The sequence below is a fragment of the Tachyglossus aculeatus genome, chromosome 8 (assembly GCF_015852505.1).
Source record: "Tachyglossus aculeatus isolate mTacAcu1 chromosome 8, mTacAcu1.pri, whole genome shotgun sequence".
NCBI classification, from domain to species: domain Eukaryota; kingdom Metazoa; phylum Chordata; class Mammalia; order Monotremata; family Tachyglossidae; genus Tachyglossus; species Tachyglossus aculeatus.
In genome coordinates this window covers 14,586,394-14,600,789 of record NC_052073.1, presented here as the reverse complement: position 1 = coordinate 14,600,789, position 14,396 = coordinate 14,586,394, and positions in this window count along the sequence as shown.

Here is a 14,396-nt window from a genome sequence, read left to right as displayed (position 1 = left end):
AAGATTAGCAACCAGTCCTTACCAGCGCTGAAGCAATGTTCCCAAACACACAGTTCCCCTAGAAGGGAAGTGTGAGGAGAATGGATCACAGTGTGTTACTCAAACAGCTACCATATGTTGTTTGAGTAACAGCCAGTCGGTTTGATGAGGGAATTGAAACACAGAGAAATGAAGTGACTTGCCCAAGATCACACAGCAGACAAGTGGTGGAGGCGGCATTAGAACCCATGACCTTCTGACTCCTAGGCCCGGGATCTTTCCACTAAGCCATCTCCGCCCCACAGCACTTGTGTGTATTTGTACATATTTATTATTCTATTTATTTTATTAATGCTGTGTATATATCTATAATTCTATTTATCTATTTTGATGTTATTGTTTAGTTGTCTGCCTCCCCCTTCTAGACTGTGAGCCCATTGTTGGGTAGGGATTGTCTCTGTTGCCGAATTGTACTTTCCAAGCAATTAGGACAGTGCTGTACATGCAGTAAGCACTCAATATGAATGAATGAATGAATGAATGAATGAATGAATGAATATATATGATGTCCTGAAAGGCCACACGTTCAAGAAGGGAGAGCAGGATAAACTATTTGAAAATACAGTGAAATGCAATTTCAAACAATGTGACATTACCATGCCGTGCAGATCACTGCTGTCAACTGACTAGCAATTAAGAAAGGAGTTGCTCCCTGAAGCCAAAGGCGGAGAAAAGATCAGGATACCAAGAGGCACAATCTGCATAGGATGAACCTGATAGCACAGAAAAGGCCTACCTTTAGGTAATCATAGTGCAGAAGAGAATATACCATAGTTACATGAATGGATAGGCTTTCACCATCTGTAGCATAAACTTTGTATATGAAGGAAAGGTATTATGTACATATGATACCTTTCCTTCAATTCATATACCTAGATATACAAAGCAGACAGAGTCCATTATCACCAGAATTGCAAAGAAAATATTAATAGATCCCAAAAGGGATAGTATAGTGATGGCTTATAAAAGGGAAAGTTAGGAATGTCAGAGGAAGAAGTCAAGGATGTTAGAAATGCTCAAGAAGATTTTCGAACTGGCCTGTCAAATTTGTCCTGTGGATAGGTTGCACTTTTAGAAAGTTGCCAATTACTAATATATTATTTGTAAAGTTATTAGGAAATCAAACAAAATCACTAAGTCAAATAAGAGGAAATGAAATTGGTTAGCGTAATGATCTGTATTGCATTCTTGCAGCTACAATATTCATGGCCTAGTCTGTCATGGGGCTATTAGAGTGGTCCAAGAATAGAGAAGACAGTAAAAGACGAATGAGCAAAAATGAGAGAGAGACAGTCACAGACACAGAAAGAAAAAAACAGATGTGCACAAGACTAAGACAGATTAGAAACGAAGACGGGGAAGGAGGTGTGTGACCTCAGGTGAGCGAGACCTGCTCACCACTCATTCACATGACATTCCTCTTCAGAAACCAGCATCAGAAAAGAGACCTAACCACAGTTCTCCACTTCTCTTTCCCTTCCCTGTCAAGCAGTCCTTTTCCAGCAGAGGAATGGAGCGACTGCCACCCACACTAAGAGGGATAAGAATAAATCTCCCTTTTTATCCAAGCAAAACTAGCCCTCTGGCAGGTCTGAGAGTTGGTCCTCCCACTGGATTTAGTTGAGTCTCGTTTCTTCTAGTGTGTCCTTGCCATTCAGTCCCAGCTCACTTATGTTGATTCCCTTTCCTTTATAAAGTTCTCTGGTTCCCCCTTTTCCAGGGGCCACCATTATCTGGAGAAGGGGTTCACCTTATCTGACCCCCAGTAAAAGTTAGGTCGAACATGCCGACCCGTGAGGTATCTATTAGATCACTAGGTAACAGCAAAAACTTCCTTGCTGCAGTCCCCCCTGTTATCTATTGCCTTGGTTTGATGTTGGGGCTTCCAAAGAAAGGAGCTGTATTTTTTGTTTTGTTTTGTTTTTGCTTTTTGGGGAGGCGGGGGGTCTTTGTGACACATGACGTCTGAACTCTGCCTATCAATACTCTTGAGCATTACCATGCATGGCTTCTTTACTGTCTTTTTCCCTCGGTAGAGAGGAAGCAGGTTAGTACGGTGCTCTGCACACAGAAAGTACTCAATAAATACAATTGAATGAACTGCGTTTGCGACCAAGCCTCCAATACTGACAAGTTCTCCCTTTAGTTTAATCACAGTGGCAAACGTAAATCTTTGGGGAAGAACAAATGGTCCAGATATTTAAATCCTAAATTCACATGAAAACATTAAGATGAAGTCAACAGGGACATGCCCAGCTCAATTTCCATTCAGATCAATTTATACAAGTTTCCTCATTTTCAAGCCTTGTGCCATTTTGCAAATGATTACAGAAAATCCAGCTTGCAAATTGATTTTGATTTGGGACCCTAAACCCAGGACACAAGAAGCACAACTGACCTTGCATAAATCACTATTGTTCAATTGCAGCTGGCATGTATATGTGAGGAAATGGGAAGAGCAGAAGCTATACATCAAAATACTGTTCTAGAGTTTTAACAGCAGCTGAAGCCCACTCTGAGTCCAGCTGCGAAAAATCTTTAAAATGGCTGGGTATGCCGAATCCTATTCATTTTCCCGCTACACTAAAGAAACAGGTAGGGCAACTACTTAAAAGCTATTTAGGGAATCAAATCGACCGAGTAAGAGAATAGCTAGTTTGCTAGCCTGAATAAGAATTGAATTTGAAATGAGTCAACTTGAACCCCTCCCCTACTATTTATCTGCTCAAATCCCTGACTACAATACAATCTATTTCTGTTTAAGTCCTTGGGTTATTTCAGGATCAAGGACTCCCCCTTTCAAAGAATCATGTTTGTGAAATATTCCTTCAGGGCTCAGCTGGAGGCCACAGTGCTTGCCTGAGACCCAAAGTGGTTGTGCAACTCCAAACACCGGGGACCGCTGGAGGAAGTCCTGCAACAGCACAACGCCAAAACTTGTAGGTCTTTCGGACACAGGATTGCAAAAGAGGGCGGGCACTGAAGATGAATTAGCAGTCATAGGAATGCTTCCACCTCAAGCCAGGCTTTTCTTCTTAAACAACTCTGCTGGCAACAGCAACTGGTTTTGGCCTCTTTCCCAGGATCTTTTTGCCAAACGCCAAAAAGGCAGGGAAACTTCACTATAATGGCTATTTTCTGCTCTCTGTCCCAACCCCTCCCTTGAAAGAAACAGCTGTCCTGGAGGAAGTTTCTCCTTTATGCCAACACCCCTCTTCTGCTGACCTCCCCACATACGCTCCTTCTATTTCATTACTCCTATCTGACATTAATGTGCCAAAAGTACTTTCTCAGGGGAGAAGACACAACAGAGTGTGTGCTCTCAAGGGTACCCTTGTATGGTCAAAAATGTACTGTATATATCCTCAGGCACTTCTTAAGCAGGCAATTGTCTGGCACGAGAGACAAAAAAATAACACCCAAGACTTCAAAGGCAGGAAAATAGCTGTGCCCATGTCAAAAATTAAGCTCCTGCCTGAAGGGACTGGGATAAGGTCCAAAGCTGCCAACAGGCAATATTGAGCTATGAGGAAGTGGGTTCAATGAGATTACATCATTTCTTCACCAATCCAAATATCGGGCCACCGCATAAAGTGTCTTTCAAATTAAGAGGGGATGCCAATCACTTCCAAGCTTCTTGCGGGTCAGGGGGATCGCCAGTCACCATAAAGGCATTGTTCTCTTCAGTAGACCTTGTCCAGAGTGGTTTTGCTGGATTGGAGATTTTGATCAGGATTGGTGAGGTGATAATTGGGAGAAAAGTTTAATGTTCACTTCCGGGACCCTGGAAGAGTTAACTTGAATGCTAATGGCTGGAGAAGCGGTGGGGTCTAAGTGGAATGAACACACACCTGGGAGTCAGATCTGGGTTCTAATCCCAGCTCCACCACATGTCTGTTGCGTGACCCTGGGCATCTCGGAACCTTAGTTTCCTCATCACCCTCATTCCTCAAGTGCTTAGTACAGTGCTTTGCACACAATAAGCGCTCACTAAATACAACTGAATCTGTAAAATGAGCGTTAAATATCCACTACATAGTCTCCTTAGACTGAACCCCATGTGCGACAAGGGACTGTGATCGATCTGATAACCTTGTACCTACCTCAGTACATAGTAAGCATTTATATGCTTACTATACTTACTATGCTTACTTACTAGAGAAGCAGCGTGGCTCAGTGGAAAGAGCCTGGGCTTTGGAGTCAGAGGTCATGGGTTCAAATCCCAGCTCCACCGCCTGTCAGCTGTGTGACATTGGGCAAATCACTTAACTTCTCTGTGCCTCAGTTCCCACATCTGTAAAATGGGGATTGACTGTGAGCCCCTCGTGGGACAACCTGATCACCTTGTAACCTTTCCAGCGCTTAGAACAGTACTTTGCACATAGTAAGTGCTTAATAAATGCCATTATTATCATTATTATTATTATTATTATATACCAGTATTATTATTTACCCTTCTTTAACTTAGGCAATTATGAGCATACCTGTCACACTGCAGCCTTTCTCTCCCCCCTTTTTCATCCCATGTCTTAAATGTCTTCCCTTTCACTGGTTTCATTGACAAGGTTGTTGGAAATCTATTTCTGACTTCACCCAAATACTAACTCTGCTGGCAACCACCTTACTGTCAATGCTACGGTTCAGTAATTTAATAATGCCAAATAGGGCTTTTTTTTTTCTGAATCTCTTGGTTTTGCAAATAGTCACTTAATTATTTTTACCCCATTTCCTGCTAATTTGTTTGACTGAGGGTAGTCAGGGTTAGACATGATGCATAGGAAGCCACATTCTGATGCAAATTCCTTAAATTGTGGCCTATTATCAGTCATAACCTGTCTTGCAAAAATAGACCTAATTTGAATGATTACATTTAAGCTGTAGTGTCATTAACTATTACAATAAGTACTGCAATCAGCATTATAATCAATAACAAAAAAAATGAGTATTCCCATCATATATAGTAGTAATAGTACTTACTGTGAGGAGGGAGCTGTACTAAACATTGGGAGAGAATCCACAGGTGGGAATTTTACACGGTTCTTGTCCCTTGGGAAGCTCACGATCGAAGACTTCTAGACTGTGAGCTCGTTTCTAGACTGTGAGCCCGTTGTTGGGTAGGGACCATCTCTATACGTTGCCAACTCGTACTTCCCAAGTGCTTAGTACAGTGCTCTGCACACAGTAAGTGCTCAATAAATGAATGAAGAGCAATATAAGCAAATGAAGTACGGACTGGAGAGCGAAGACTGAAGGCAGGGAGGTCAGCGGGGAGGCCGATGCATGAGTCGAGTTGGGATTTGATCCTTGCTAAATAATGTGTGTAATCCCCAAATTGCCACACTCTTGTCTTCACAACAAATCACTGTACTGTTTCCTTTGTACTTTCAAATCGTACTGGTATAATACTAAAGAGGCCAGGGTTGGAATACTGTTTCCAATGAATGATCTGAGAATTATCTATAAATATTTCAATAGTTCTTCTTGAATTTTTAACCTATTGTGGTAACGTGGGCAAAAATTCTAGAAAAAACTTGCCTTCAATTACATTTGAAATAGCTTTGTATTTCAACCTAGACTGTTTCTATTGGTTTTCCTATTTCCCATAATTATGCCTGTTTTATAAGCCAGTTGCTTTCTTTTTTGCCCATTATTAATTTCTTGTGACCTGCTGTCATTTTTAATCAATTGTTCGACCTTCTTAGTATCTGTATTCCTTTTGCTGTTACATGCAAATGTAAAGGGAGTTTATCTATTGCAGCAGTAACATTTTTCAAAAGAAAGCCATTTTTAAGGTCGACTCCTGTTCACATTTTTTGCAATTTTACATCATTTCCATCCTTTTTTCCATTGCTACTTCCGTATTTGACCCACTTCAACCAATTTCTGATTATCTTCTACCTATTGTTTATACTTGCATACATAATTTCAAAATGAATGACATATTTAAATTTCTTAGTTGTTCCCCCCTCATATGCCACATTTCTTAATCCACATGCAAATGATTCCTAATGAAGAAATCTGCTAGTCTAAAGACTGAACCTCTGACAAGTTAATTTTCTGTACCTAAGAGTCAGAAGATTAATCTCCTCCCTAATATCTTAAATGACACATGAATCTCTAAACTGTTTCATTGTTTTTTAATTAACAGCAATCCAAAAATCTCTGGACTATCAAATTATAGTCATTCTTTTCAAACTCTAATAGACTAAAGCTTCTTGGGCTCTTTAATTTAGGAATATTGCTGTTTTCCAAGAATCTGCACTTAGATTTAGTCTTTTGACTCTCTGGTGCAAGTCACATTGATGTTCAAAAACCCTGAAAGTCATAAACAGCCTTTTCTGATGGTTTTAAATTGCTAAATGCTTTCAAGATGTTATATGCTTTTTCTAGTTATCTTTCTTGACCTGATTATCTTGCTTTGTACACTGGTTTGCACATGGTAAGCACTTACATACCACAATAATTATTATTATTCTGCCAATCTGTAGTCTTATTCAATTCATTTGCAGGCCTATGTTGGGTGCTCTTACAATTAAGCCAGGCAATTTAGATTTTATAGAACATGTAAGTGGTTGATATATCTGTATTTTTTTATGGTACTTGTTAAGCATTAATGTGCCAGGTGTTGAATTAGAGTTAAGCTAATCAGGTTGGACAGTCTATGTCCACATGTGGTTCACAAGCTTAATCCTCACTTAATGGATGAGGTGACAGAGAAGTAATAATGATAATTATTATTACTGTTATTATAGTGGTATTTGTTAAGCACTTACAATGTTCCAGGCACTGTACTAAGCGCTGGAGTAGATACAAGATAATTGTGTTGAACACAGTCCCTGTCCCACATCTTCATTTTACTCCCCTTCGATGAATAATAATAATAATGATGGCATTTATTAAGCGCTTACTATGTGCAAAGCACTGTTCCAAGTGCTGGGGAGGTTACAAGGTGATCAGGTTGTCCCAAGGGGGGGCTCACAGTCTTAATCCCCATTTTAAAGATGAGGTAACTGAGGCACAGAGAAGTTAAGTGACTTGCCCAAAGTCACACAGCCAACAAGTGGCGGAGCCAGGAATAGGAGGGAGGCAGAGAGAGGAGCTTTATGCAGACTCCCTTCAGGCCACAGATCTTTATTCATTCATTCAATCGTATTTATTGAGTGCTTACTGTGTGCAGAGCACTGTACTAAGCGCTTGGGAAGTACAAGTTGGCAACGTACAGAGACGGTCCCTACCCAACAGTGGGCTCACAGTCTAGAAGGGGGAGACAGACAACAAAACAAAACATATTAACAAAATAAAGTAAATAGAATAAATATGTATAGAATAAATATGTACAAGTAAAATAGAGTAATAAATATGTACAAACATATATACAGGTATATAGAGAGTCATATATATAACACACACATATATAGTCAGAAGGTCATGGGTTCTAATCCCAGATTCAACACTTATCTGCAGTGTGACCTTCGGCAAAGCACTTTTTTTTTTTAATGGCATTTATTAAGCACTTACTATGTGCAAAGCACTGTTCTAAGCGCTGGGGAGGTTACAAGGTGATCAGGTTGTCCCACAGGGGGCTCACAGTCTTAATCCCCATTTTACAGATGAGGGAACTGAGGCACAGAGAAGTGAAGTGACTTGCCCAAAGTCACACAGCTGACAGTTGGCGGAGCCGGGATTTGAACCCATGACCTCTGCCTCCAAAGCCCGGGCTCTTTCCACGGAAAGCACTTCACTCTGTGCCTCAGTGACCTCATCTGTAAAATGGGGATTGCGATTGTGAGTCCCATGGGGGACAGGGACTGTGTCCAACCATATTTGCTTGTATCCACCCTGCAGTGTTTAGTCCAGTGTCTGGCACATGGTAAGCGCTTAACAAATGTTGTGATTATTCTTCTGCTTGTGGGCAGGATTAGGTTGGAGCAACTTGGGAGTGTCACCCCCACAATGCGGATGAGTTCCTGCACAAGCAGTCATCTCCGGGAAGACTGTTGAGACTAGAAAGCCCAAGTGAGAGAGTATGTTTGGTTTTGTTGTCTGTCTCCCCCTTCTAGACTGTGAGCCCGCTGTTGGGTAGGGACCGTCTCTATGTGTTGCCGACTTGGACTTCCCAAGCGCTTAGTACAGTGCTCTGTACACAGTAAGCGCTTAATAAATGTGATTGATTGATTACACAAAATCAGCACACATGCAAGACCCAGAGCCCTGAAGGGCTGCACTTAGGACAGACTTGGATGCCAATCAATCAATCAATCAATTGTATTTATTGAGCGCTTACTATGTGCAGAGCACTGTACTAAGCGCTTGGGAAGTACAACTTGGCATCACATAGAGACAGTCCCTACCCAACAGTGGGCTCACAGTCTAAAAGGGGGAGACAGAGAACAGAACCAAACATACCAACAAAATAAAATAAGTAGGATAGAAATGTACAAGTAAAATAAATAGAGTAATAAATATGCACAACCATATATACATATATACAGGTGCTGTGGGGAAGGGAAGGAGGTAAGACGGGGGGATGGAGAGGGGGACGAGGGGGAGAGGAAAGAAGGGGCTCAGTCTGGGAAGGCCTCCTGGAGGAGGTGAGCTCTCAGCAGGGCCTTGAAGGGAGGAAGAGAGCTAGCTGGGCGGATGGGCAGAGGGAGGGCATTCCAGGCCCGGGGGATGCCAGAGTCCTGGAGTTTAAATTGGGACTAGAACTGGGAGAGAAGGGGGAGGGTGCTGAGAAAATCTGGTTCACGTAGCGGGGGAGAACAAATGGTGAGGGGCAAGCAGGATGGAAAGGGAGATAGGGGCACTAGAAGGAACTTTCCACAACACTGGGAGGGCTGCAAGCCTGAGGTGAGCCCCTCTTGTCCTTCCAGGCAACCAAGGAAGCCGCCTATTTTAACACGTCTCCTCTACTAGACTGTAAGCTCCTTGAGGACGGAGATCACGTCCTTAGAGAAGCAGCAGTGGCTCGGTGGAGAAGAGCACGGGCTTTGGAGTCAGAGGTCATGGGTTCAAACCCCGGCTCCGCCAACTGTCAGCTGTGTGACTTTGGGCAAGTCACTTCACTTCTCTGGGCCTCCAGTTACCTCATCTGTAAAATGGGGATTGAGACTGTGAGCCCCACGTGGGACAACCTGATCACCTTGTAACCTCCCCAGCGCTTAGAACAGTGCTTTGCACATAGTAAGCGCTTAATAAATGCCATTATTATTATTATTATTATTATCACGTCTACCAAGGCTACTGGAGAGGTAGCATGGCCTAGTAGATGGAGCACAGACTGGGGAGTCAGAAAGACGTGGATTCTAAATCCGGCTCTGCCACTTGTCAGCTGTGTGACCCTGGGCAAGTCACGTAACTTCTCTGTGCCTCAGTTACCTCATCTGTAAAACAGGGATTAAGACTGTGAGTCCCATGTGGGACAGGAACTGTGTCCTACCTGATTAGTGCTTGCATCTCTACCCCAGCACTTTTAAAAGTGCCTGGCATACAGCAAGAACTAAACAAATACCATATTAAAAATATTGCACTTTCCTATGCACTTAGCACAGTGCTCTGCACATAGTAAGTGGGAAGCAGTGTGGCTCAGAGTTCATGGGTTCGAATCCCTGTTCCGCCAATTGTCAGCTGTGTGACTTTGGGCAAGTCACTTCACTTCTCTGGGCCTCAGTTACCTCATCTGTAAAATGGGGGTTAAGACTGTGAGCCCCCCATGGGACAACCTGATCACTTTGTAACCTCCCCAGCGCTTAGAACAGCGCTTTGCACATAGTAAGCGCTTAATAAGTGCCATCATCATCATCAAGTGCTCAATAACAGCACTGATTGACTAAAGATGACCACACTCACCTTCAATTAACTTCACTTTGGAACTGCTAGCTGCCTCCCTGCTCATGCAATGTGGGGATCAACATCAGCTGTGTCCAGAGAATGTTGTTGGGGGGTTTTTTTGGTTTTTTTTTTTTTAATAGGGATAGATTGAATGGTCTAGGAAAGTCAGGAATGGCTCATTCGGGTAAGGGAAAAAGACGGAAGTGGCTAGAGGGGGATGAACAGAAGGGGTTGGGTGGTTTTATGAAGTGTGGGAGGCAGGTTTTGATTATATGTTGATTAGCTGAAAATAAGCTTTTTAAAAATTTTGTTTAAGGGTAGTATTAGTACACATAAAGCTCTTACCTCAGACCATACCCCCAAATTCATGTCTAGTGGCCTGGGGTCCAGACATAGTCTGGGGGAATAGTCCGAACTTCGTAGTTAGGGTCATGACTTAACTTTGGCTAAATGGAGATTTGGGGCTTCTTCATTCTGCAATGATAAGAATGGTTCCGTTTTTAAATTGGCTTGCTTCACAATGGTTTCTTAAAATTGCTTAAGATAATATTTGGTGGGGTATTAATTTCCAGTAACTGTATATAAGTGGCAGCTCAAAGCCATTTCTCACTTACAGGTTAGATGGGTGGTTTGGAAGGCTTTTCACCAAAAAGAGCAGAATTTTTTATATTAAACAGTTGTGTCGCTAATGACCATAGTCATTTGGAAATGGGTTTTCCAAACCCATTAAGAGTCTGCAATAGCCAAATCTAACAAATTTTCTTTAAAAGCTTTTTCATTCTGACTGAACAGATTCAGCTTGAATATTTTTTTAACAACCTAAGGACAGGGCAGATGTTTTGGTTTCTTATAGTCAGGGATCTTATTAGTGTGGGGTGTCTCTCATCCTATTTGAGTATTGCAACCTCAGATTCCACAAGAACCATTTAGAGTTGTCTTTTGTCATTGAAAAAGCAGAATGGCCTAGTGGAAAGAGCATGGGCTTGGGAGTCAGAGGACCTGAGTTGTAATCCCAGCTCTACCAAGTGCTTGCTGTGTGACCTTGGCAGGTCACTTGGCTTCTCTGTGCCTCAGTTTTGTGAGCCCCAAAAGGGACAGGAGGGACTGTATCTAACCTATCTGATTTCTATCTACCCCAGCACTTAGAACAGTGTTTGACACAGAGTAAGCATTTAACAAATACCGTAAAACAAGCCAACAAGAAACCAGTGATGATGAAGCAGACCTATGGGGTGGGTGTAAGTTGTGAAGGTCAAGACAGGACCTACAAAGAACATACAGATTATCATTTGTTGTGCTGTCACGGTAATTACTCGCAACGCCTGGTGCTGTTTTCACTTTCACCACCTTGAATCCTGACTCTCTTGAACTTCTTTTCCAAAAGCCTCTTCTTTCTCGCCTGCAATGGGCTAGGCTGATCTGTGTGCTGGAGTTATCATCTCCCGGTTTTCATCTGAAATACCACTGGTTTGCGATTTAGGAAACAAGCTTATTCCGAGGAAAACAATGTTCCTTTTCTGGATTGTGAGGACACAACTGCTACTATCCACTTTTGTAAATAGCTCCCAATTTTGTTAAAAGAGCACTTACGTTTCATCTGTGGGAAACCTCTTTTTCTTCAGTTATTATGGTGGAATTCAAGAGAATATTCAAGTAGGGGCCTTGAAATTACTTAACGAATGCAGTTTAAAATGTAAGGTTCCCTTAACGTACAGTTTTGGGGTTACGTACCCGGAGAAAATAATTAAAAACTCAAGATGTGAATAATGTTGAAAATATAGTTCTAAAAATATTTTCTAGCAAAGTTATAGAGCAGTCGTTTTAGAACCGGGCAGTGGAGGTAATTTTAATACTTCATATACCCTAAAATATGCATCTCTAGTTTAACGGTCCAAATTCATATTGAAAACACAATCTATTTTTATATGTAATCTGGTTTTTGCAGGTAAAGCACCACCAAGCCCACTCTGATAAACCTTGGCTTTCCATGTCCTCAATTAACCTTGGGAAGTCTTCTGAAAAGTAATCTGGAATAATGTTGACCATGAATTGAGAGAATGTCACATCACATTCTAAAGAGGATATTAATATGCATAATGAGAAATGTGCAAATCAGAGTAGTACATGATGGTGGAAATTAGAGATGCAAAAGACCTCTACCATCATGAAAGTTAGAATTTCTGCCAATGCAACACATTACCCTATGGGTAATTTCCAGGAGTCCTGTCCACTTCTAAAGAATACACAACAGGTTTATGCTTCATCTCTTGGTAGACTAATTCCATGGAAAAACTATACATTAAATAACAGTATGTTTCTAGATACAGCTTGATGCTTTCAAGCCACTGAATTTCTACGCGATTTTTCTTCATCCGTCAGGATGAGCTGTGTCACGCCATTGCTCTCCTGACCTTTCTGCCTTTCCAGTTAGGTTAAGATTTATCCATCAGCTCTCATTTCGTAGGTTGAAAAGTAAGATATCCACTTTTATTATTTATTTATTTTGAAATGGTGGCAATTTACTAAATCCAATCAAGATAATCATATTGTAATTTAGTCTCACCACTCCATTTAGCTCCTGCAATTTTTCAATTAACATCTAAAACTAGTCAGAATGATGATTTATGAATGTCACCAACATAGTCCACAGTCAGAGGAAAGAGTGCCACCTAGTGAATTTACAATCAATCGTATTTATTGAGCGCTTACTGTGTGCAGAGCGCTGTACTAAGCGCTTGGGAAGTACAGGTTGGCAACATATAGAGACAGTCCCTACCCAACAGTGGGCTCACAGTCTAAAAGCTTTATGGAAAACAGCACGGCTTAGTAGAAGCAGCGTGGCTCACTGGCAAGAGCACCGGCTTTGGAGTCAGAAGTCACGGGTTCAAATCCTGACTCCACCAACTGTCAGCTGTGAGACTTTGGGCAAGTCATTTCACTTCTCTGGGCCTCAGTTACAACATCTGTAAAATGGGGATGAAGACTGTGAGCCCCCGTGGGACAACCTGATCACCTTGTAACCTCCCCAGCGCTTAGAACAGTGCTTTGCACATAGTAAGCGCTTAATAAATGCCATTATTATTAGAATGAGAAAGGGCCTGGGAGTCAGAGGACCTGGGTTAGAATTTCGGCTCTGCCACTTGGCTTATGTGACCATGGGCTAATCGCTTAACTTTTCTGGGGCTCGGTTTCCTCATCTGTAAAATGGGGATTAAATCCTACTCCCTCTGTGCGCTCCATGTGGGACAGGGAACATGTCCAACTTGATTATCTTGTATCTACCCTTGCCCTTAGTAAACTGCATGGCAAATAGTAAGTTTTTTCAGTACCATAATTATTATTTTACTCATATATGTGCACAGATCCTAAAACAAACCAGCCTGTTTGTAATGAAGATAGTGGTCTCAGTGATCTTCACAGAAAGCTACAAAGATTCTGATTGAGAAATAATGGGTCTGCCTTGGCTTAATGTTCCCTTATAGCAATCGGAGAGATTAGAAATCCAATGAGAAAAAAGAGCAAATACATTTTTCCTCAAAATAATTACAAAAGTATTCAAAGATTCCTTTCCCTCCAGTTCAAAGACTTATGAAGGCCTATCTCCTCCAAGCTTTCTTTAAGCCCTTCTTTCCTCTTCTGCATCACCCTAGCTTGCTCCTTTTATTCAAACCCCTCTCCCAGCCCCGCAGCACTCATGTCCATAACTGTAATTTATTTATATTGATGTCTGTCTCCCCCCTAGACTGTAAGCATGTTGTGGGCAGGGAATATGCTTATTGTTATTTTGTATTTTCCCAAGGGCTTAGTACAGTACTCTGCACACAGTAAGTGCTCAGTAAATGTGATTGAATGAACAGTATATTAAATTTATCTAGCATATTAAAAGACTAGTGAAAATAATAAAAGTTTCGCTTTAAATTATGCCACTGAGCTCTCTGGAACTATGGGAACTAGCGGAAAGGTCACAGGCTTGGGAGTCAAAGGACGTGGGTTCTAACCCCACCTCCACCACTTGTGCGCTGTGTGACCTTGGGCAGGTCACTTAACTTTTCTGTGCCTCAGTTACCTCATCTGTAAAATGGGGATTAAAAGTGTGAGCCCCACGTGGGTCAACCTGATTACCCTGTATCTACCCCAGCGCTTAGAACAGTGCTTGGCAGATAGTAAGCGCTTAAATGGGGATTAAGACTGTGAGCCCCACGTGGGACAACCTGATCACCCTGTATCCTCCCCAGCGCTTAGAACAGTGCTTTGCACATAGTAAGTGCTTAACAAATGCCTATTATTATAATTATAATAATTATTATTATTATTATACAACTTTGGCTCTCAAGCCGTCTTTACTGCCACCTACTGGAAGTTTCAAAATGAATTTGAATTAAGTGGAAAGTCTTGTTAATCCAAATGCTTATAACCATCAAAATTTTTGCACAGACGGGAATGTGCACGCACAAAGCGACAGTCAAGGTGTGAGTTCCTTATAGCTTGAGTTTTCCTAAAACGCGTTTTGTCAAGAATGTAACTCC